Raw genomic sequence first — 25622 nt, 5'->3', positions numbered from 1 at the left:
AAAAGACAAGAAGCAGTGTTTTAGGCTGATGACAGGAATGAGCACATCAAAGGTGTTTCAAGAAAAAATATGTAGTCATGATTACAAAAACCACTGCAACCCAAACACATGACCAAAATGCAACAAGACAATGAAAGCAAGTAACACCCACCTTTCAATAATATATTTAAAAATTAATGACCTCAGTTCTCTAGCCAAAGGATGCAACATTTTCACAATATCAAACAAGTATACAATCCAGCATGGAGTGGAAAGTGTTTCATAACACCCCTGCCCCAGCTGAGGAGCTATGGACAGTTGATTCCTACTGGGGAAAGAAGGATCAGTTTTATTTATGGGTGTGGCTCCTGGTTATGACACACACAAATAAAATAAAATAAAATAAAGACACAGAGTTGGAGATTAGGAAGTTGGGGATATATCTGGGAGGAGCCAGACAAAGAGCTAGGGGTGAATATGATCAAAATTACACTGTATAAAATTCTCAAGAATTAATATAAAATTAAAATTAAACAAAAACAAAATAAAACTCCAAACAGAAAAATTCATGTATTTCTTACAGTCACTTTTTTACTCAATATTTATAAACAATATCAACTATGAACCTCTAAGCTTTGTATAATACTTTGCTGTCTCTTTATGTTTATTTGGTCTTATAAACCACCATTTTTGCATTGTAACTACACATGGCTTTATGTTTTACTATTTTCATTCAGGTAACTTAGGGTTAGGTAATCTTTGAATATAGATACTTTATGTGTTTATGGAATTCTTACTTGGGAGTTTGGATAAGTGGGAAATTTTTAACTAATTGCAATATTGTTTCAGAGGGGTATAATCAAATAGTCAAGGCTTTGGTCGCCTTAGTATTTCTATCAGATTTTTCAGAGCTTGTAATGTAAAAATACTATGACTAATCTTAATTAACCTTATGCTATATATATATAAGGATAATTTTTCTCTATACATGTATTGAGGACCATAGCTAAAATATGTCAACTATGGTTGAATTGCTTAGCCACTCACGTTTCTCCTTTTCTGCCTTTTTGAGGAGACCTTTGACAAAGATTTTAATGTGAGATGTTCATTTTACTGTCCCATACAGGACTAGGTTGTGGCAGGCATCATAGTTCATTGTAGCTAGAATTCAGCTTGGGCTCCAAATGGCCTTTTGCCTAGTTCGAAGGAAAGATTTCCTGTAGTTACAATAATGTTGATAAATGCCCTTTCCTTCAGATGGATGCTATTTCAATTGGCTATTGTGGTCCTTGGAACTGTACTAGCAGTTCTTTCTCTGTGATGAGCAAGCCTAAAACTGATGCAATATGCTGAAAATAATAGAATAGAAAGATTAACAAAATAGTTGGAGATGTAACTCAATGGTAGAATGTTGCCTGGCATGTGCACAGGCCTGGAACTGATCTCCAGTACCTCAGGAATGGGAAACGACAGGCAATGAAGAGGCTTGGTCCTCACTGGCTTCATCCATCTCCTGAAGTAACACAAGAACTCTGTTGCCTCAAACAACTGCCTTACAGGGAACTGAGCTCTATTCAGTGGTCTCTTTGAAATATGTTCCAGTTCTAACTTGTACAGTTTGTGAGTCTGGTAAAGAAAACCCTTTCAGCTTGAATTATGTGTTTGCACTGATGTTCTCTAGCAGTACAATAGCACAAAGCACAGGGCAATGAGAGGGTCATCTACATTCTCAGTGCCATTAACTTTCCATGGTTGGCAAAACCTGCAATTCTGTTTCCTTTTGTGGACTTTTCAAAGTGTAAAATGAGTCTAGAGGGTTAGGATTTTCAAGATACTAGAGCTTTTTTTCATCTTCTCCCTAAAAGTGGACCTGGCTGTTCTGTCCCAACATCTACTTTTTGTTTGGTTGGTTTTGATTGATTTTTTTTCAGTTATAACATCAAGTAAATTGTAATTCATACCTGACCTTATCATCACTATGCAGATCCATATACAGAGTGTTAAAGATACCCAGAGGAGCTGCAGATGAATACTGAGAGATCTAGAAAGGTGATATGGCTGTCTTGGATGCTAAAGAATCAGTTCAGAAGATAGGAGCAAAATCTTGCCTTGTTGTGCATTTGTTTATTTTATAATTGGTAAACATGGCAGAAAGTGCTGTAGAGTGTGGCCATCTTGTTGGTTCAATTGACACAGAATTGCCCTAAGTCCTAGTTCATGTTGATTACTGTGATGGGCCATTATCTCCTGTAATTTACACAAAGAGACTCAAATGGCTTAGGGGGTAATGACTTATCTTACAGGCCTGCCACTAATCTGACTGCTGAAGCACACATTATGTTTCATGTGGAAGGTTTCATTCCTGTTAGTTGCTAATTAGAGATACTAACAGAAGAAATCTCCAGGAATGTTCAAAAGGTCTTTCTCCACCTGTGGTAAGGGAAGGAACCATGCAAGTGTTATGCTGAGTATGGTCATAGTGAGGAGGCAGGGGTTGCCATATCAGCAACTGTAAGAAGAGGTCTAGAATTCCAGACTTAGGGAGTGAAATACTAGAGCCATTTGATTATGACTTAAAAAAACAAGGCAGCAAATATATGTTATTTAATTTGTGAAATCGTACTGGACTGATGCCTGTGTGAGTTATACTGCCAGCATACTAACAAGGTGGAATATAGACAGTGAAGTAGGAACAGTAGAACTCAGACTCCATCTTAGTCTTGTGTGTGATTTGTTTCTTGTGATGAAAGTGCCACTTGAAAATGTTTAGATAAAGATAAAAGTAGAGGAGATTCTCAGAAAAGTTACAGGAATAGAAAATACAAACTATCTTGTTTCCAAGGCACTCATCCTCGATCTCCTTGGTTACAGTGTAATTGAAGGTGATATAATTGCTTGAATACATTCTATGACACTTTATCTTTTATGAAAATGTCAAAACAGTATAAATTGACATAAGTAAAATTTAGAGAAGGGACACTTTAGAAGACTGCAGCCATTGACCAATTAGGCTCGGAGGCTTCAGCATTACATGATAACGAGTTTTCCCACAGTAGGTGAAACACATAATGTATATTTACCCAATCATGGTCACCCAGATCCAGAAATTCATGCTTGGAAAAGTTGTTAGGAATTGAAAATGAATTCAGGTTACTGGTTCTCTAGTACAGCCACTCCCTGTGGTAGATGGCAATGGCCTGGAGGAAGCCAAAACAATGTTTCCTCCCTGGAAGGAATATTTGCAATTTCAGTCACCTACAAATATTTCCCAGACATTATAATTCTATTAGCTTTCTTCTCAGGTGTTGTCTCAACAAAATATACAAAGTTGTGGAAAATAAAACTGTCAAAATGTGGATCATGTTGTTCACTTAAAAGAGGCACCATGGACCTCATAAGAAAACCCACAGAAACAACTCACCGGGGTCATAGGAACTCACAGAGTCTAAACCAATAACCAGGGAGCCTGCACCGGACTGACTTAAGCCCTCTTCATATTTACGATGGTTATGTAGCTGGTCTGTTTGTGGTACTAATAACAATGGGATCAGGGGCTGTCCCTAATGCTTTGGCTGCCACTTGGGAACCCGTGGTGGAATATTATTTTAACTAGCAAAGATGTGCTACATTTCTTTATGCTGCTTTATGTTGAATTTGTTTTGCTGCATTTGTTTAATTAGGTAAGGTTGTGTTGCATTTGTTTCACCTTGCTTGCCTAAGGCACCTAATTGGTCTAAGAAAAATTAATGGCCAATAGCTAGACAGGAGAAGGATAGATGGGGCTGGCTGGTAGAGAGAGTAAGTAAGAGGAGAAATATAGGCTTGAGAGAGGAGAAGGAGAGGATGAGAGAGAAAGAGAGGGACACACCCACAGTCAGAAGCTAGGTAGTAGCCATCTAGACATGGAGACAGTAGGAAAGTAATAGAAAGGAAGAAAGAAAGATGATAGAGATAGATAGATAGATAGATAGATAGATAGATAGATAGATAGATGAAGGAAGGAAGCCCTGAGGGAGGCAAAATGTAGATACAGAGAAACAGATTAAAATAAGAGCTAAGCTAAGGTCAAGCATTGAAAACTAATAATAAGTCTCCATGTCATGATGTCATGATTTGGGAATTGGTTGGTATCCCCAAAGGAAATGCACGGGAAAGGAACCTCTTCCTCATGCTGGATTGCCTTGCCCAACCTCAAACAAGGGAAGGTGCTTAGTCTTACAGCAACTTGATATGCCATGATATGTTGATACTCATGGGAGGCATGCAGCTTTCTGAACAGAAGCAGAGGATTGGATTGGGGGGGACAGAGGAAAGGGTGTAGAGGATGGAAGGAAAGGAGGAAGGAGAAGCTGCAGTCAGGATGTAAAATAAATATATTAATTAAATACAAAAAAGTTAACAACTGGTGGTATAGCAATGAGGCATTGCCCTCCACCTTCCTAAAAATCTTTTCAATACAGTTCTATAATAAAAATTGAATACACAAACTCTCCAACTTTATTTCTTCCATGTATTTCATAATTTAGTCAAGTATCTGCCATTCATTTAGCTAAATATTGGCTTCAGTCTGGACTTTACTGTAGTCCCAGCAAGCTTCAAAATATTCTGCTTGGAGTTCTGCCCAGTGGCACTTCCCTTTCTCTCTTGTCTTCATGCTTATTATCAGGGACACTTTTATGCTATAGTAATTGTTTAGTCCTCTGTAAATTATTTATGGATATGCAAGCACAAAGTTATAGATCTTGTAGCAGAAACCCACTTCCTTTTAGAAAATACTATTTGACTCACTAAGCTCTATAATAAATGCCTAAATATGAAATAATAACACAAAGGACCTCAGATATTAAGTGAACTGTGTGACTCTACATGACATAGTCTACTCTGACAGATATTTGGATAAAGCCTGCCACTAAATGCAAATAGTATGCTTAGGATCAAGCCTCTGGCATCACAATGGAACAAGCTTGTAATTCTTTAGGGATTACAGTACCATTCCTTATTTCTCAGCCTCCCTCTATGAGATCACAGAAGAGTCCAACTTTTCAGTTTTCACAGAGAATTCTTCAGGATGTCACTACTGCTAAAGCATAAGTGAGGTTAAAGATAAGAAAGAAAGGGAATTACCACTGGGAAGAACTCCAAAGAGAACATTTTGAAGTTTGCTGGGGCCTCAAGGAAGTTCAGACCAAGACCTGTGGTCACTTTAAATTGGCAGAATACCAGATAACATTTGACTAAATTATAAAGGATGTGGAAAAAATACGTTAGGAGATTTGTGTCTTGGGATTTTAAATAAGAATGATATGAAAAACATTTTCAGGAAAGGGACTAGTGTCTCATTATTATACCACCTGTTGTTAACTTTTAAATTAATGATGATCGGATCTTATCAGTTGCTGTTTTCCTTCCTGGCCCACTCCATTTCTTGGCCTTGAGTTTAAGACTGCAGTGTCAAAAATAAAGGAAATATGAACTGTTTTGGCATGTAGGTCTAGCCTCTTATTTCTAAGGTAACTCTGTCTGTAGACATTCCCATGCATGGCCTTGGCATTACAATGATCTCCACTCACTGAAAATACGGCTTATGGAGTCTGTCCTGGACTTCTCTGGCCATGCTACTTTTGATTCTATCTTAGACTTAATTTATTCCAACATCTATTGCCAAGCTTTCCAATCAATATTATTATATCATGGAACTCATTTTATAGAAGCAGGGGTAAGGCGATGTGGAATGTCTTTCTGTATGCTGCAAATATGTGTTAACTTTGTTTTTTTGATGAATAAAGCTAATTTGGCCAGTGTTCATGCAGAATACAGCCAGACAGGAAATCCAAACAAAGTTATAGAGAAAAAGAAGGAGGAGTCAAGGAGATGCCACGTAGCCACCAAAGGGGTAAGGTGTCAAAATATTATCAGTAAACCATGGCCATGTGATGATACACCGATTATTAAAAATGGGTTAATTTTTAAGAGAAAGCTAGCCAGTATTAAGCCTGAACAATTAGCAAAATAATTGTAGTTAATATTAGCCTCTGAGTGATTATTTCTTAAGTAGCTATGGGAAACGGTGATGGGAGAAAAACCAATCCAGAGAGACCATTGGGACATAGAAAAATATTCTACTACAGTAAGGCATTAACCTAAAGAAAGCCCAGGCATTTAAACGCTGCCATTTTCTACATCACGAGTGAGTGGCTGAGTTTATGTAATGATAATTTGACTTCTGAAAATTCATTTGCACCGTCACATAGTTGGCTGTGATGTTCTTCCTTGTGTTATATAACACATGCCCTGAGACAAGAGCTTATACACAATTCCACAGCTAAATTTAAAAGCTGAGGGGTATTAGGACCAGTGAGGACTGTGATAAGATCCTGACAAACCCCTTCAAAAGCATTTTCTTCTAGTCTTCATTCTGAGACTGGGCATATGAAAGTGACAGCACACAAAAGAGGCTGGCATGATCAATTATGGCTGATGTGGCAATCTTGAACTTGTGATATTATGATTAAAAAATCATTGCCGTATTAAAAGGAGTAAATAAGTCTAATTCTTTAAAAGGAAGTTTGAAAAATTATGAAAGAGATTAATCTATGATCAGTGTCTTTTATTTCCTGCTGAAAGTTAATGAGAAAATGTATCTCTAGATCACTTGGAAATTATTTTTCATGCTAGTCTGTAAAAGAAGTATGCTGTGTCAATTGATGTAATAGGTAAAGGAGAAAAGAAAAAGTACAAAAGTCTAATACTAGAAACGAAATTCTGTTCAGGTACATGTAAAGTATTATTTTAAATGTTAAAAGATAAATAAATATAACTAGAGAAAGTAGATTTTATTTCTTTTCAATTCATTTTTAATATAAATTGACCAATTATAATTGTATATATTTAAGACTAGAAATGGTCACTTTCTGTGATTAATGTCTTTGGATATGATTTTCAAGGGAGTTGTTGGATTTTAACTTCCTTGGAAAGGGAATTTTAGCAACATTTCTCCTGCTGGCCAGGAAACAGCCCATCTTTTACTCTTATCTTGCCTTCTACAGTTTCCTTCTGCAGTGCTTTAAAAACATTAAAGCTGCCCCTGTGAACAATGCCTAAGTTTATGTATAGCCATTATATACTTCTTAGGGTACTGTGAATGAGGTTGTTTTCTGACTTCTTTCTCAGAAAATTCATTGATATTATATGGAAAGCTACTTGTTTTTATATGGCTATATATCCTGCTACTTCAGTAAAATGTAGATTCTTTCAGTGAAATTTTAGGATACAGTAAGTATAAGATTATATCATATGACAACAGGGGTCATTTCACCTCTTCCTGTCCTGTTTGGGTTATGTTACTGCCTTTCTCTTGTCTTATGTCTCTGGAAAAAAATAAAAAATAAAGTAGTGTACTGAATAATAGTGATTATAGTGAATAACTTCTTTTTATTCCTGACCTTATACAAAATGCTTTTCTTCTTATCCATTCACTACAATGAAAGTTCAGTCCATGAAATGTAGTCTTTATTATATGGAGATCAAATACTTATATGACTAGTTTAGGGACCTACATCATTAGGGCTGTTAATGTTTGCCAAAGGTCTATTGAGGCAAGGCATGTTTCTGAATCTGTATATATGCTGTATTACATGTATTGATTTGCATAGAGTGAAACAATCTTGCATCCCTGAAGTGAATCTCCATGATCATGGTGTCTGATCATTTTACACTAATGAATTCAATGAAAGCATTTTGTCGAGGGGGTTTTCCTTTTTAATTCATCAAGGAAATTGATCAAGATCTTCTTTTTACATATTTATCTGCTTTTAGTGTTAGCATAATACTAGTTTCATTGTCTGTGTTAGTTTCAAGTTTGGAAACATTCTTTCCATTTCTATTTCCAGGAATAGCATGAAGAACAGACATTGTTTGTTTGAAAATATCTAAAAGAATGGAGCATCTAATCCTAAACTTTCCTTTGTTGAAAAATTATTTTAAATCACTATTTTAACATTATTATGAACTATTGGATTATTTAAATTTTAAAAAATTCTTAATTCAATTTTAGTGTCTAGAAATGTATCCATATTTTTGGAGTAAACTTAATTCATAGAAAATATATTTTTAAATTAGTGAATATTGAAACCAAGCATGAGTAAAAAGATCAGTGTGGGAAGTATCACACTATCTGGCTTCAGACTATGCTGAAGAACCATAGTAACAGCACTTGCATGGTATAGGAACAGAAACAGAAACATAGACTAACAGAATGAAGTAGAAGATCTAGAAAGAAAGACAAGCATGAGTTTTAGTAAAGGTTCCAAAAAATGGACATTGTAGAAGAGATAATTTCTTCCTTATGCGTTGCTGAGAAAATTGATACCCACTTTCAGAAGACTGCAATCAGACTATTCCTCTCATCTAATGAGGACTATTTGGGGGCCAGCTTCAAAGCCCTCTCAGGGTCCAGATAAAAAGCTACAGCAAGCATGGAGACTAGAAAAATCTGAGGATGAAATGAATTCTCCACTAATTACTTTTCACATCAGTTTCTTTGCTGTTCTGCTTCTATTCTAATACTCCTGTCCTACTTCTAATTCCTCCTAGCTTCTTCTCCCAGCTTCTTTTCTTCTTCTAAAAGGTCTTCTCCCGCAGGGCCTTGAAATGATAAAGAAATTACAAGACTTATCTTCTCATTGGCCAAGAGCAAATTCCTAGTGCAAGCATAGGGAGTTGAACCATTGTCACACAAGGGTCAAAGGTTACAGAAGTGGGACTCTGTGGGCAGGCCAGTACCCAGTGATGACTTTGAGACACAGGTCTATTGGTAACAGACTGGGAAGCAGGGAATTGGCATGCTTTCCCTAGTAACCTTGTTTGGACATCTGTGGCTCTGACCTTGTAAATAGCTGTAATATTTTAAACTTATGATCTAATTACAAAAATCCTTGAGTTTGAAATTGCTTTGAGGTGAAAGTGAGCTAATTGTGTGCATATAGTCGAGCAAAAGAGTAAGGCAGGCTTTTAAATGTTTACAATCCTTGTGGGACAAATATATCCAGTTATGAAACATGTACCAGTATATTTTCTATATATCAAAATTATACAGAAAAATGAAAAATCATCTTCCTGATTACCCACAGATGTATGTGCCCAGTAAATGGAACATTTTTATGAGATAAATGTACCAACAGTGAGAAAATACCCAAAGCTATACTTAGGGAAGAAACGAAGTTCTTTGGGAAGGAATAAAGTGACTCATGAGAAAAATTACATATAGGAGCAACTGGTTTCCATAGTCAGTAACTCCATGCCCTTACTAGGTGGGGCTCCCTATCAGAGACTCACTCATCTTCTCTGTCTGATTATCACCTACTGTATCTCTTATGGCCCTTGACACTCACCCTATACAGAAATAAAAACTAACTTGTTCAGTGACCTTAATGGGAGCACACACACACACACAAAATGAAATAGCCAAAATAAAATGTAGGGGAAATACTTTAAGACCAACATTTTATGAACAATATTTCAGGAAACAAAATCAGGGGATGACAAATCAGATTAGACCAAATCGGAAAGTTTCTACACAGAAAAATAGCCAGTGTACAGAAACAGCTTTAAAATGGGGAAATCTCTTGTCAGATATTCATCTAAGAGGGAATAAATATCTAGAATATATAGAGTTGAAAACAAGAACAAATTATCCAGTCAATAATGGATGTAAGCAAACACTTCTCCAATAAAGTGCAAATGGCCAACAAATACATATCAATATATTCATATTTGTTGATTAAGGGAAATACGAAAATTAAACCCAGATTCTGTTTCTTCCCACCAAGAATAACTCTCTGGAAAATAAATAATAACAAATGCTAGCTGGAAATTCAGGAGAAAGGGATCCTTACTCACTTCTATTAGAGATGCTAATTATTACTCCCCCCACTCTGAAAGTAAGTATGAACGTTTCTCAAAAAGAAAATTCCAGTGTCTATATTATAGTATACAATTTTATGAAAGCAATTGATCATTAACATGCTGCTTCCTTCCTTATATGGAAGTCTGGGTCATAATTTTGCTTATTTCTCCAGACACTTTTTGACAGAGAGTTGTGAAGAGATTATAGAGCTTTTGTCTTACAACACTGGTTGCAGGGTGATGTGAATGCATTCAGCATACTACAGAACCACGGGCTTCAGCTGGCTACAGTGGTATGTGTTTGGAGTTTTTTGCTTTTGTTGTTGTTGTTGTCTTGTTTTTTTTTTTTTTTTTTTGAGACAGGGTTTATTTATGTAGTCCTGGCTGTTCTGGAGCTTGCTATGTAGGCTATGCTGGCATCAAACTCACAGAAATTCTTTTGCCTCTGCCTCTTGAGTTCTGGAATTAAAATCATATGTCACTAGGCCTGGCCAATCATATACTTCATACCATATGTATTTTTATCACAACTAAATAGATTAAATATATAGTGTATGAGATATTAAATGTATTTCTAAGCTATTCATATTCAATAATAGCTTATTACACATAGTAAGTAAGAAACTCCTAAACTTAGTATTGTAAACAACAAATGATCTATCTTAAAAGTTAATAAATGCCAGAAATAGGTGAACATACAAATGAACACAGAATTCAGTAAAGGTAGTAGGATTGCAGTTTTAAGGCCAGTATAGACAACATAGTGAAACTCTGTCTCTTGAATGAGCAAAAGAGCCAAATTATTTCAATAGACATTTCTCAACAAATCATACAAAAGGCTAAAACTACACAACACCATTAATCATCAGGGAAACACAAGTCAAACCAGAATAAGATAGCATTCATGTCTGAATAGCTATTATCAAAAAGATAGAGAATAACAAATGCTGACAAGCAAAAAAGGAATTCTTGCACACTGTTGGTAGGAATGCAAATTAGCACAGATACTGCAGAAAACCACACCAAGTTTCTCAAATTTGCCAGAAATACAAGTGTCATGTGATCCTGCAATCCCCTATATAATGGAAATTTAAAAGATACTGCAAAGTGGTACCTGCCCTCCCACATTCACTGCAGAACTAGTTACAAGAGCAAAGATAAGGAATCAACCTGTCTGTTCACTGTTATCTATACAGAATGGGATATCACCCATACATCCAAAAAACAAAGCCCTGTAATTTGCAACATCATGAATAAAACCAGAGTACATTTTGTTAGGCTGAATAAGTATTGTATGACACTGATACCTCCTTCCAGGAGAATCATGAGGCTCATGAGCCTCGAGGAGTCAATGAAAGGTTGCATGTCTCATATAAAAGAAACTTGGAATATTCTTGTTGTTGTTATCAGCAATATATAAAAGAAGTAATAAATTTAGAGAGACACTGACCAGCCCAACTACAAAGTGAAGGTTTTATGTGTTCCAGTTTGTCTTACTACTATTGGCTACTTACTACTACAGCCCACACATGGGTTTCATGGAAGTAGATTTTATTGTTGTCCAAATATTTGACTGACATCCCAACTTTAATTTTATTTTCATTTATTATTTATATACATCTATGTATGATAACACATTTTTAAGGATTTCTCTCCTATATTACTGAGTGAATTTTAAAGGCTAGCTTTTGACTAACTTTGATTTTCTCTAACAGCTTGAGAAGATTGCATATCTATGGTTAGTAGACAGAGTGTTAGATAAAACAATTCAATCATGTTGATTGATAATTCTGTTCAAGTCAAACGTGTCCATATTGACTTCGTTCTCTTTATCCATCACTGAAAGATAAGTTCTGAAATCTCCCATTATGTCAGTAAATGTGTGTGTTTTTCTTTGCTACTCTATCAATTACAGTCTGATTTTTATAGGCTAATGTTAGAGATCAATGTGGTTTGTCGAATAATTGATTCTTGTGATCATTATGAAATGCTCCATTTTTGTTCTTGGCAATTTTGTTTTGAAATTGTCCTGGTTTGAAATAAATTAGACACTTTCCTTTTAATTTTTGGCCCCACTTTCTCCTTCTATCCTTCTCTCCCTCCCTCCTTTCCTCCCTCCCTCCCTCCATCCCTTCCTTCCTTTTTACTTGGTTTTTATTTGTTTTGTAACCCAGGAAGGGTCTGAACTTAACTTGTTATCCCTGCTGGATTGTACTTGTAGTCCTTCTGCCTTAGCCTCCCCTCACTAGAGTGCTGGTATGTACCAAGATGTCAGTGTACAAATATTTTTCCACAGTAATATTGCCTTTTATATATGTATTTTGAATCATAAATAACTATATATTGTATATCTAGACAATTAAGCTTGTTGATATTTTTTCCTCTTGATTAGGTAACTTAAGTATGTATATTTAAATATCTGGGGGGGGAAATCTATGGTTATCAGACACTTAGTATATGTCTAATTGCATTTTGTGTTTTTACAACATTTCTTTCAGATGGTTTTCCCATCTGATTTGCCCAGCTGGTTTTCTTACTTTTGTCCAGTATTTTCTTACTTAGCTTCTGTCTTCCTTTTTGAAATGTTAATATATATCTTGTTGTATTGTATTTGGAAGTATGTGATAATGCTTTTTCACTTTTGTTTTACATGGGCTATAGTTAAGAGACTGCTGTCAGTCTCAGAAGAGAATTTGAACTTTGGACTTCTAAACAGTGCTGAGACTGTTATAGACCACAGCCACTTTTAAAGTTGGACTAAATTCATTTCTGCATCATGATATGGCTATAAGCCTATGAGGATCAGGAAGTGAAATGTGACGTTTTAAATAGGTATGGACCCTGTAGGCTCATAGATTTGAATGCTTGCTCACCAGGATGTGGCACTATTAGGACATATGACCCTGTTGGAGGAAGTATGTCACTTGGGGGTGGGCTTTGAGTTTTCAAATGCTCAAGCAGCCCCAGTATTTCTCTCTTTCTGCTGCCTGTCGATCCAGATGTAGAATTCTCAGCTTCTTCTCCAGAACCATGTCTGTTTGTGTGCTACCATGCTTTCCACCATGGCTACAGTCTACTAATCCTCTGAACTGTATGTCAGTCCCAATTAAATGTTTTCCTTTATAAAAGTCGCCATGGTCATGGTGTCTCTTCACAGCAACAGAAACTCTAACTAAGACAGTAGAGTAATTCACGTAATTGGAGCACGTTTTCAGTAAAGCAATGGACATGATAGGTGATTGTTTTCAGTAGTGGCAATACATGTGCTAGGTGGGTGTTTCCTATCATTTTTTTTCAGTACACTAAGACATTTATCAAAATTCCTTATAAGCTAGCCATTTTGACCTTTGTAAATTTCAACCACTTATAATATTTTTATTAGCTTCTAAAATGGTGATTTCATTTTTATTCTTTTATAATGATTCTATTACCATGCTAGCAGAGTAACTAAACAACAATTAATAAGCAATATCATTGTAAATTTCAGGGAGAAAAATGTATATACGAAGTACAATGATGCCTGTATTGTCTGCTTATCCTTGCCATTACACGTAATAGATACTTAAAAATCTGCCATTTTGAATCTGCTTTATTTTAATTTCATTTGACATTCCAATGACAGTTCTCCCTCCCACCCTTCTCCCACACTCCTTTATCTTCCCCTCAGGCCACCTCCATTAACTCCTCCCAAAGGGTAAGGGCTCTTCCTATGGGGAGTCAACAAAATCTGATACATTATATTGAGGCAGAACCAAGCCCCTTCCCCTTACATTAAGGATAAGCAAGGAATCCCACCAAAGGGAATGGGCTTCCCCAAGCTAGCTAATGTACAAGGGATAGATCCTGGTTCTACTGTCGGGCCACTCAGGTAGACCAAGCTACACGGCTGTCTCCCACATGCAGAGGGCCTGTCTGGGTCCCCTTTTGAATCTTTGTGACTCAGTTGACAATCTGATCTCTATCAGCCTTATTCCCCATCCTTTTGGTTGTAATATGTCCCACCAGAGCTCATCTCAGGCTATATGGAAGCTCTGTTAGGCTGTATTCAGTTAGTTGCACTCTTGTGCAAAGGAGCAGCTCTTCTGAATGCACAGAGCACTTGGATTTCATTCTGTGAATGAGAACTGCTAAGGACCCATTCAGTTCAACTTCAGTAGTAAGCAACTAACATGTCTACTGGGCAGGTGGATGAAGGCAATTTGGAAGCTGTTTTCTGGAAAACCTGTTACTGGGCAGTCACTGAGTTTTCATTCAGACTAGAAGTCTCATGCTGCTGAATGATCTTTCTGTTTCACTAAGAACAAAGGGAAGAATCAGCCAGTCAGAGATATAGTAGGATTCTGGCACTCAGAATCCTAGCTGACAACTGAATGCTTCTCTCTGATTAGGAGAGGAGAGATTAGTTTTCTACTACAGATGGACAGTGAAACACCTGGGTGAGTGGCTGCATGGAAATAGGTGATGGAAACCTGAAGACGATAGAGCAAACTCTCGGGGATAACAATGAATCTTCAAGGATCGTACAGTTAAACTGAAGAGAAAAATATGCTAATGAATCAATTGAAGGACAAAATCTCACAGAATAGCTCTGATGTATGTTTTCTCAAGCATGCTGAAATAGATTATATGTTTACAATGATTTATTGTGGCTTATGAATGCCTGGGTGTTGTAATGACAGCTGTAATGGATGTAGCTTACTAAAGCCAAAGGAGTGACTGACCAAAGCTTCTGACATCTTGTCTAACTACTACTTTCTCACTGTTCTTCAGCTCCCACATGCCTGTTTGAGTGCTTTGCCTCTAATGGAGACTTGCTACACATTCTTTCTTATGTAAGTATTTAAGCATAGATAGGTACGAATGTAACATTTACATGCCATCATATACTGAAAAGTTATACAACCAATCAAGATGTAAACCAATCCCATTGCCAAGTAAACTTCTCTTGTCATTCTTTCTATGCATGCACATTAACCAATGTTATCAATGATCAATGTTCTAACCCCCTTCTCTCCCACTCCTATTTCTGTCTCTCTCTGTCTCTGTCTCTGTCTCTGTCTCTGTGTCTCTCTCTCTCTCTCTCTCTCTCTCTGTGTGTGTGTGTGTGACAGGATCTCTTATGTTGACCTCAAATTCATTGTTTCAGAGGATGACCTCAAACTTAAGAATCCCCTGACTATATATCCCAAGTGTTGAGATTACAAGTGTGGACCACCACAATTGGTTTATATGGTACTGGGGGTACAACCCAGGGCAATGTACATGATAAACAAGCATTCTGAGCTGTATCCTGTACCCATGACCAAATGATGCTTTTTTTTCTGTTGCTGTAGATTAATTTTGCTGACTGCCATTTAGATGAAGATTATTATCTTTTACATTTTCATTCAACAAGCTTTTAATATGATGCAATGTTCATAATAATGAATATATTAAGATATAAATCTATAATGAAATATAGAATAATAAAATCAAGAGCTTTTATTATTTTAGTTTTAATTATGACAGTAATATTTAATTGTATGACTATAGTGCAATGCTTTCCACCCTATGTTTAATAGGTCCCAGTTAATTCTGTTGCTCCCCATTTCTGGCTGTGTGTATATGTGTATGTGTGTGTGTTAAGAGAAGCTTTTTCCTTTAGAAGGAACCGTTCCACCAGCCTGGTTCCAGAGCCGCTTTCCCGCCAGCCTGGTTCTAGAGCCGTATCAGTCCCAAATAAACACACAGGAGGCTATATGAATTATAAAGCTGTTGGCCTTGCTTGTCTCTTACTGGCTAGCTCTGACTTAAGTAATTACCCCATAATTGTTAATCTAAGTATGTCTCTTACCGGAGAGGTTTCCGGGCTTCCTACCCCAATGGTGTTACATCTTGCCTCTCTTGTGTTTCTCCTTCCCAGAATCCTCCTGGATTCCTAGCCCCACCTATCTAGATTCCTATTGGCCAGACAGTCTTTATTGACAAATGCACAGGACTTCCCCAACATCTCCTCTTTTCTGTTTAAACAAAAAGAGAGGTCTTAACTTTAACAGTCAAATTGTATATAACAGAACAGTTATCAAGTAAGAACATAGTTACAATATTTTAGCAAGATTTAAAGAAAATATCATCCATCTCATCCTTGTGAGTCCAAAGTTCTATATGTAGTTTATCTCTTATCATAACTAAGGAAAACTATAACTATCTGTCTTCAACTCCATCAAAGACCACAGAAGGATAATATATAAACACTAGGATTGGCAAAGATATCTCACTGCCTGGACAGTCACCCGAAGTTCCTCTGTAGCGTTGGGGCATCCATCTTCAGCCCATAGGCCACAATGTATCCAGAAGATTTCTCAGCAAAGCAGGAAATTTCAAACTGTCCATCTGCATTGGCAGTCTGTCAGTCATTTTTCTGTGTCCTGCAGAAAGTCTGGTAGACTCTTCCATGAATCAGGAACCCTGTAAGACTGAGTTCAGCAGTCACTTTCCTGTGGGTCCTGCATGTCCAGATTGTACAGCAACAGTCAGTCGAGGCAAGAGCAGTTTCTTGCCCAAATGGCTAATCTTGCCATGTTGAAAGTAAACTCCATAACGAGTTTCTTCGATGCCCATTTTCCTCTCAGACATAATTGGTGCTGCCAGGAGCAGGCATTTCTCATTGTCCAGAAAAACCCTAAACCATTTTAAATGCCATTTTCTGAAGGTCTTTGAGAGGTTTGAAGACTGTTTATCTATCTCAAATATATTTCTGTATATCTAGAAAATCTAACTTATCTAACTATAAATTCTAACTATTATAAGTAACTATCTATAATCTGTATTCAATTATGCATTACATTTTAAAAGATCAGTATAAGCACAATACTTAATCAAGAGGAGAAATATGCATATCACAAAATCGACCTTGAATTTGTATCAATAAATGAAAAACAATACCCATACCATAATTCCCTTTTTTACCATTAAAAAGGATTGGCTGTGATCACTAGCCAATTATAAACAATCCCATTTAGATGAAAACAAAGATTTATAAACAAGATGGGAATTAGGACGTTGCTCATTCCAAACTGCTTCCTGCTGGAAGGGGGTGCTGTTCATACCATGGGGATCATGACAAAACTCAGAAACCTGTATAAGTCCGTATTTTCGGGGTCTATAAAGCTGCATCATCTTAGCTGTCTCAATAGTTGTAACACCTCGTCCACTGCTTCCGGGGGTCTTGGTTCGTCAAACCACAAAAGCCTGGAAGGAATCCTCAGCTTTTCATTTTCTGTAGAAACATAAGCAAAATCTCCTTTTCCAAGTAACATATCCTTATACTTAAATTTTGAAGTCAAGGTATTTTCAAAAGATATAAGTTGAATCAATTCAGCAACATTTGTAAGCAAGTGTACTTTATCAGTTGTTCCCTCCTTAGCAATGAAAAAACTGAAAAACACAATAGCATACAGTATCCAGACTCTCTGTGTATTTTCCATCTTTACGTGGCTTATTTATTTATCTATTATTACTTTATTTATTTTACTTTTATTTATTTTTCTTTGAGACAGGATTTCTCTTTGGAAATCCGCCTGCCTCTGCCTCTGGAGTAAATCCTACCGGCGTGTGCCACCACAACACCGGCTTTTGTATTTATATACCACTTTGCCTTTTCATTTTCTCTCTTAATCTCACGTATATTTTTAAACACACTGTAAACCTTTAGAGATTTTCTTCATCCAAGTCTGACTTTACTGTAAATCTTTATGTTTTTCTGGCCACGTGTCTTATCTGTAAAAACGCAGCTGTTTTAAACTGCCGTTTCAAGATGGCGGGCATAAGCGTGATTCCAGCTTACCGCCCAGTCCATGCTGACATCCAGCAAATGCTGCCACTTCCAACTGTACGTACACACCTTTCAATCGTTAGCAGCGTCTCTTAAAACAACCTTGCTGGCTTTTTTTTTTCTTTTTATGCCGAGTCAGGAAGACTCCATTAAGCAAGCTGCGTGAATCTCGGCTTGTCGCTAGCAAAACAGAGCACACCTGAGAAAAATGCTGCTACCAAAATCTGTGCTTCTCTCCGTTCTTCTGTTTCTAAAATTCCTTTAAAGCTTTTGTTGTTTTGCGTGGAAATTCAATCCCACTTCTGACACCATTCTGTTAAGGGAAGCTTTTTCCTTTAGAAGGAACCGTTCCACCAACCTGGTTCCAGAGCCGCTTTCCCGCCAGCCTGGTTCTAGAGCCGTATCAGTCCCAAATAAACACACAGGAGGCTATATGAATTATAAAGCTGTTGGCCTTGCTTGTCTCTTACTGGCTAGCTCTGACTTAAGTAATTACCCCATAATTGTTAATCTAAGTATGTCTCTTACCGGAGAGGTTTCCGGGCTTCCTACCCCAATGGCGTTACATCTTGCCTCTCTTGTGTTTCTCCTTCCCAGAATCCTCCTGGATTCCTAGCCCCACCTATCTAGACTCCTATTGGCCAGACAGTCTTTATTGACAAATGCACAGGACTTCCCCAACAGTGTGTATGTGTATTATGTAAAATGAGTATATGCATATGTGGAGACAGGGGATTTTATTCTTAAGGCATATTCTTTCCAGGTTTTAGGATATAATGCCCAATCTGAGTAGTGCGGTCTCCATTCTGTTGAAAGAGAACTCTAATATCCCATAATTCTACATGTCCTCTGCATTCTGTTTGATATTTCTACTCATTGCAAGAACCCCTTGTTGGGTACAGTAGAGTTCTGACTTGATTATACACAGTCTAGTCTTAGGCAACAGACCAACATGGAAACACCTGGAGTAATATATGTGGAGACAGTGCCTTTTTGGTGTATATCTAAACAATTTTAGGTACTTCTCTGGTCCTGAGGTCTGATATCTGCTTCTTTACCATGAGGAGAACCTTTCACTATGGGCTCCACCTTCCAGTGTGGAGTTGTATTAGTTACTTTTCCATCACAATGATAAAACACCATGACTAAATGTTCAAGTGTCCAATTTCTCGTTGGAACCACCACAGTAGTTTAGAAAAATGTTTTTACAAATGCCTTTGTTCTGACTTCTTTTCTCCCCTGCACTAATATTCACTGTCTAAAAAAGAGTTGTTTCATACAGCAATATAAGTTCTTTAGTAGTTTCTACATCCTGTTGAGAAATAGAAGGCAGCCAACACTGTAAACATTTAGAGAGTCAATGCAGTAATTGCCACTGGGAAATCCTGAGGACAGCATGCAGCCTTTTATGAGCACTGCCTACAATCATGTTTGCATCATGCATCTAATGCATTTAGATTGTCATTATTTTTCACTGCTTCTTCAAGTATCCTGCTTAATCACTCACAAACCACAGTTATCATTAAAATCTATCCTTGTCTCAATGTCCATTTCTGCACAGATCTTCTCAATACTAATCACTCAGTGGTGTTGCATTGTTTTCACATATCCCGGGTGATTGTTCTTTGCTTTCATTTCATTTATTTATGTTTGCTTTTTAAGACAGTCTTATTATGACCCTTGTTCAGGCTGACCTCAGATTCACTGTGTACCCCACTGTCTTAGCTAGGTTTTCTATTGCTGTGATAAAGACCTAGACCAAAAACAACTTGGGAAGGAAAAACTTTATTTCATCGTACAGCTAGGAGTCTATCATTGGTGGAAGTCATGGCTGAAACTCAAGACCCTCCGTGGAGTTAGGAGCTGAAAGAGAGACTATGGAGGAATACAACTTACTAGTTGTTCCCCATAGCTTGTTTAGTTTGCTTTATTGTACAACCCTGTATCCCCTCCCCAGGGATAATAGTGCCTACAATTGGTTGAACCCTTCCAATCATCAATCAAGACATACCTTACAGGCTTTCCTACAGGCCAACTGATGAAGACATTTTCTTAACTGTGATTCCCTCCTCTCAGATGACACAAGTTTATGTTAAGTTGACAAACACTAACATGCCCATTCTGACCTCATATTCATAGTACTCAGGTGGCTGCTTCTTGAATGTTAACATTACAGGTGCTATGCACCACAACAGGCTGTCTGTTGCTTTTCATTCCATTGTTTTGTGCTTTTCTTTGAGTTTTTCCCATCCATAAAAAGTCTATGAAATATATTTATTTTGTTTCTCAATCCTACCTCTTCTGTTTGAAAGTGGTCAATATAGAATGTCTGCCTGAAAGATGGCTGTTATTTTTCTTGCATTCCCCCTAACAAGTGCATTATTTTTGAACATTTTATTGATGAGAAAGAGTATATGTCTATTTTTACCTATGGTTTCCATATCATAGTACCACTCCCTATGGCAGGCTATAAAAACTAGAATTGCTTGTCCTCAAGGCAGGTCATTGAAACTCTAATCTTGCCCTACTTTTCTGCCTTGAAGATGACCAGAAAGAAATTCCTTGATCTCTCAGAAAAGACCATAAACTCTCCTTATCAGAAAAGCCCTGTCTCAAGCCCTGAAAGAAAAGTGGTGCATAGAAAGAGCAAGGTTATAGAAGTGCCCAGTCCTTGCTACATTTTCACACCTTCACAAATAATATTAGATCACAGCCTTTGCATCCAATCTTATTTTTGCATTGTGGTGCATACTTCAATCACATCTATGCAATAGAGGTTCTATAAAAGGTCAAAGGGGGAGAGGACAGATGGGTTCAATGGTAATGATATGTTCTTCTCTTAAAAAGGACCCACATTTGATTGCCAGCAGCCACTTCAGACAGCTTACAATTGCCTCTAGCTTTCACCCCTGACCTCCACAGCCGTCTGTACTTGTATATACATACACCCAATGGGCACATACATCCAAATAATTTTTTTAAATGATATCTTTAAAAACTGAAAAGTTAAGGATTAAGAGAATATCCAGAGAGTTGAACACACAGAGGTCCGTGGAGGACAATGCACATGGAAAAGGCCTATGCCAGACAATTCACACTATGGTACTCTTCTTCTGCAGCTACTGTGACAACTATAATTCCAGAAAGCAAAAGTGTTTGCCTAAGATCTGTGAGCCACTCCAGCAAATAAATCAAAGGGGAGGCCCTAGGAACTTGAATTTATAGTGAGCCAGCCAGTCAGTAGCAAAAATAAAACACAGAGCTTTAGACAACAGTTAAAATAGCAGAGGGGGGAACTGATCCATGGCCCGTAAGATCTGACACTCTCTAGGTACACAGTGTCACAGTGAATTGGACGGGAGGACACCAGCTGTGGCCCATTGCAGAATGTGCTTGCTAGGGAGGAGAAATTCCCACACCTTTTGTGGCCACAGGGATCTTCTCATTGAAGTCTGTGCTGGGGGAATAAGAGCAAAGGAAAAACACCTTCCTTTTTCTGAAATAACTGATAATTGGAAATTTTATATTTTAACCTCAAGAACTTCCCTTTCTCTAAAGCATAAAACAAATAAATTCCAACCAAGGAACTCAAACCAATATTCTAGCCTAACTCAGAAATCCAAACAATAATTTTCTTTCTGTTTTCAAAAATATGTTGCTGTCCAACTAAAAGCCAAATTTAAAATTATGGAATGTATATTATCATTCCCTATGTAACATAAATTATTTATTGTGTTTTGATTTGTTTTCCTCATCCATTATTTTTCCTGTTTCTATTTATCCAATCCTACTTGAATCATATTGCTATTCTCAACAGAATTACAGCAGTAGTTGCCTAAATTTATACCTCCAATTGTCGACATACTGCTAAAGGTACATTTCCAAAGTAGATTTCTAATGTCATCTCATATACAAACATTTGCCAATTCATCACTTTTCTGGAAGGAAACAGAAAATGATAAGTTTCTAAGCAAGGCTTTGAGGCACTGTGCCTGCTACCAAGTGCTTTTTTCAAACCCATCTTCCATTAGCTTTGCTTGTCCCCTGTCTTGGGTTGACATATTCTTGGCATCAGCTGTCACTTCTAATGTTTGCTATCTAGAGCCACCATATTCATCACAATGCACTCTGCATTTGGGGAATCTACTGTCAGGTAATTGATTCCCCACTTTCCCTTTCCTGAACTGCAAACAGACATATTTGCCAGCCTTCTCCTGTGTTAAACTGATCATCTTGAAACAAAATTTTTACCATTGTGAATTTGAACCATTTTCTTCTTTCAGAAGTGCTTCTGTCTTCATTTGCCTCCCAACACTTCAGTGTTTTTAAATGTAACTTGCCTATGACCTTCACACTCTTCTCTTAGAATTTTGTTACTGTAGTTATTGACTTTCAAAATGTGCCAGGTAATATATTAAATACATTTTGTACTTTATTATTTCATTAAATTATTAGAATACAATGACTGTCATTTAATATATAGCATATTATAATAAATACCCAGAATCCACTTCTGAATTATAGATCTTTGAAGAACAGGACACAGATCAAATTAATTTTTTCTCTTTAATATCACTTTACTGTACAACATGCAACTTCTGAATGAAAAATTATTTGTTTGAATTTTTTCTTCCCTTTGGCTTTCTTTCCCTCTTTAATTCCATGTAAATTTCCTGTATATTCTTAACATTCATCATTCATAGTTTGGGGGTAATTTTAACCAACCTTTCCATGGAATTTCACCAGCCAATAAACACAGCTTTATATATGGGATGATATTTGTTTATCACTGTCTAGTGTTTCCACCCCCATTGGAGTCATTCATTTTTGGGATGATCAGGTTGATGTGAACTTTAAAATCCTTTCAAGTCCTGATTTGTTATTCTCTATGAAGACTTTTAGGAACATTTTCCTACTCTTAATGGGTTACAGAAATTACATTTCCTGATGCTTTTCAAACCACATATCTTCACTTTGCTAAATCAAGGATAAAGTTCCAGGACCTTCCATAGCACTGGAGCTAAGTGGAATTCTGAGATGAGAAGAGTGAGTTCTACTCTTACAGGCATGTTCCTCCATGTTGCTCTTTGTTTTAAATAATGATTTTTTTATTTAACACATGTTACTCCCTGTTAAGAGAAGTCTTTTCCTTGAGAGAAGCCTTTCTGCCAGCCTGGTTCTAGAGCCGCATGAGTTCCAAATAAACACACAGGAGGTTATATTAATTATGAAGCTGTTGGCCTTGCTTGTTTCTTACTGGCTAGCTCTGACTTAAGTAATTACCCCATAATTGTTAATCTAAGTATGTCTCTTACCGGAGAATAGTTCCGGGCTCCTACCCCATGGCGTTACATCTCGAACTCTCTTGTGTTTCTCCTTCCCAGAATCCTCCTGGACTCCTAGCCCCACCTATCTAGATTCCTATTGGCCAGACAGTACTTTATTGACATATACACAGGACTTCCCCAACAACTCCCAGTTCCCTCTCCCTCCTCTCCTCCCCTAGCCCCCCAAACCCCAAGTCACCACCCCATTCCATCCTGTCTGCTCCCCAGGGAGAGTAAAGCCTTCCAGGAAGGATATTCAGAGTATATCATATCATCCCAGGCAGGGCCTAGGTACTCCTCCATGTATCCAGTCTGAGAGAGCAGCCCTCCATGTGGAATGGACTCCCAGAGACCATTTGTATGCCAAGAACAAATACTGATCTACTCTACAAGGTCCCATAGTTTGGCGAGGGCTCCTCTCTGACATCCAGATTCGGGGCTGCGGCGTCCTGGATCAGTCCCATGCTAGCCACTCAGTCATTAATCTGGGGTACATGTGTTCCCCCTTGTTTGGGTCATCTGCCTCTGTGGGTTTTGTCAGCCTGGTCTTGATTCCTTTGCTCATCACTCCTCTTTGCAACTGGGTTCCAGGAGTTCAGTTCAGTGTTTAGCTGTGGGTGTCTGCCTCTGCTTCTGTCAGCCACTATGATGGGATATAAGATAGTCATCAATTACATTATCAAGGGAGGGCATTTAAGATAGCCTTAATGCCAGGTGGTGTCACTCTTGTAGATCTCTGAAAATCTTACTAGTGCAAGATCTTTCCTCCAACCTATAATGGCTCCTCTATTATGGTATCTCTCATCCTGCTCTCCTCTATTCTTACCCTGACTCAACCTTCCTGCTCCCCCATGTCCTCCTATTCTCCCCCTCTCTTTATCCCATCTCCTTCTCCCCTACACTCTGCCCTGCACCCAATTCAATTAGGAGATCTTGTCCCATTTCCCTCTCTGGGTTAACAGGCCTATATTTCTTAGTGTCGTCCCTGCTTCCCAGACTCTCTGGCAGTGGGATTGTAGGCTGGAAATCCCCTTCTCCGTGTCTAAAATCCAAATATGAATGAGTACATACCATGTTTGTCTTTTTGTGACTGGATTACCTCACTCAGTATGGTTTCTTCTCGTTCTATCCATTTGCTTGCGAATTTCATGATTCCATTTTTTTCCGCTGAGTAGTACTCCATTGTGTAGATGTATCACATTTTCTCTATCCATTCTTCAGTTGAGGGGCATCTAGGTTACTTCCAGGTTCTTGCTATTATAAATAATGCTGCTATAACATAGTTGAGCCAATGTCCTTATTGTATGAGTGTACATCTTTTGGGTATAGGATAAGAGTGGAATTGCTGGATCTTGTGGTAGACTGAGTTCCGTTTTCCTGAGGAATCTCCATGCCAATCACGAAAGTGGCTACATAAGCCGACATTCCCACCACCAGTGGAGGAGTGTTCCCTTTTTTCCATATCCTCTCCAGCATAAACTGTCATTAGTATTTTTGATTTTAGCCATTCTTAGGGGAGTGAGTTGTTTTAATTGGCATTTCCCTGATGGCTAAGGATGTTGAACACTTTCTCAAGTGTCTCTCAACCATTTTAGACTCATCTATTATGAATTCTCTATTTAGTTATGTGCCCCACTTTTTAATTGGATCCTTTGATGTTTTGGAGTCTTGCTTCTTGGGTTCTTTATAAATTTTGGAGATAAGCCCTATATCAGATGAGAGGTTGGTGAATATCTTTTCCCATTCTACAGGCTGTCATTTTGCCTTGTTGACTGTGTCCTTGGCCTTGCAGAAGCTTCTCAGTCTCAGGAGGTCCCATTTATTAATTGTTGATCTCAGAGTCTGTGCTACTGGTGTTATGTTTAGGAAGCAGTCTCCTGTACCAATTCGTGCAAAGGTACTTCGCACTTTCTCTTCTAAGAGATTCAGTGTGGCTGGATTGATGTTGAGGTCTTTGATCCATTTGGACTTAAGTTTTGTGCATGGTGATAGATACAGATCTACCTGCAGTCTTTTAAAGGCAATCATCCAGTTATGCCAGCACCATTTGTTGAAGATGCTTTCTTTTTTCCATTGTATAGTTTTAGTTCTTTGTCAAAGAGCAGGTGTTCAAAGGTGTGTGGGTTAATATCAGGATCTTTGATTCTATTCCATTGGTCTACCTGTATGTTTTTGTGTCAATACCAAGCTGTTTTCAGGACTATAACTCTATAGTGGAGCTTGAAGTCAGGAATGATGATGCCTCCTGAAGTTCCTTTATTGTACAGGGTTGTTTTGGCTATCCTGAGTCTTTTGTTTTTCCATGTAAAGTTGAGGATTCTCCTTTCAAGGTCTGTGAAAAATTGTGCTGGTTTTTTGATAGGGATTTCATTGAATCTGTAGATTGCTTTTGGTAAGATTGCCATTTTTACTATGTTGATCATACCTAAGAGCATGGGAGATCTTTCCATTTTCTGGTAACTTCTGTAATTTCTTTTTTTTTAAGTCTCAAAGTTCTTCTTATACAGGTCTTTCACCTGTTTTTAGAGTTACCCCAAGATATTTTATGGCATTTGTGGCTATTATAAAAGGTGTTTTTTTCTTCTGATTTCTTTCTCATC

This window comes from Mesocricetus auratus, unplaced genomic scaffold (genome assembly GCF_017639785.1).
Source record: "Mesocricetus auratus isolate SY011 unplaced genomic scaffold, BCM_Maur_2.0 Super-Scaffold_100691, whole genome shotgun sequence".
Classification (NCBI taxonomy): domain Eukaryota; kingdom Metazoa; phylum Chordata; class Mammalia; order Rodentia; family Cricetidae; genus Mesocricetus; species Mesocricetus auratus.
Note: the sequence above shows the minus strand (reverse complement) of the source record.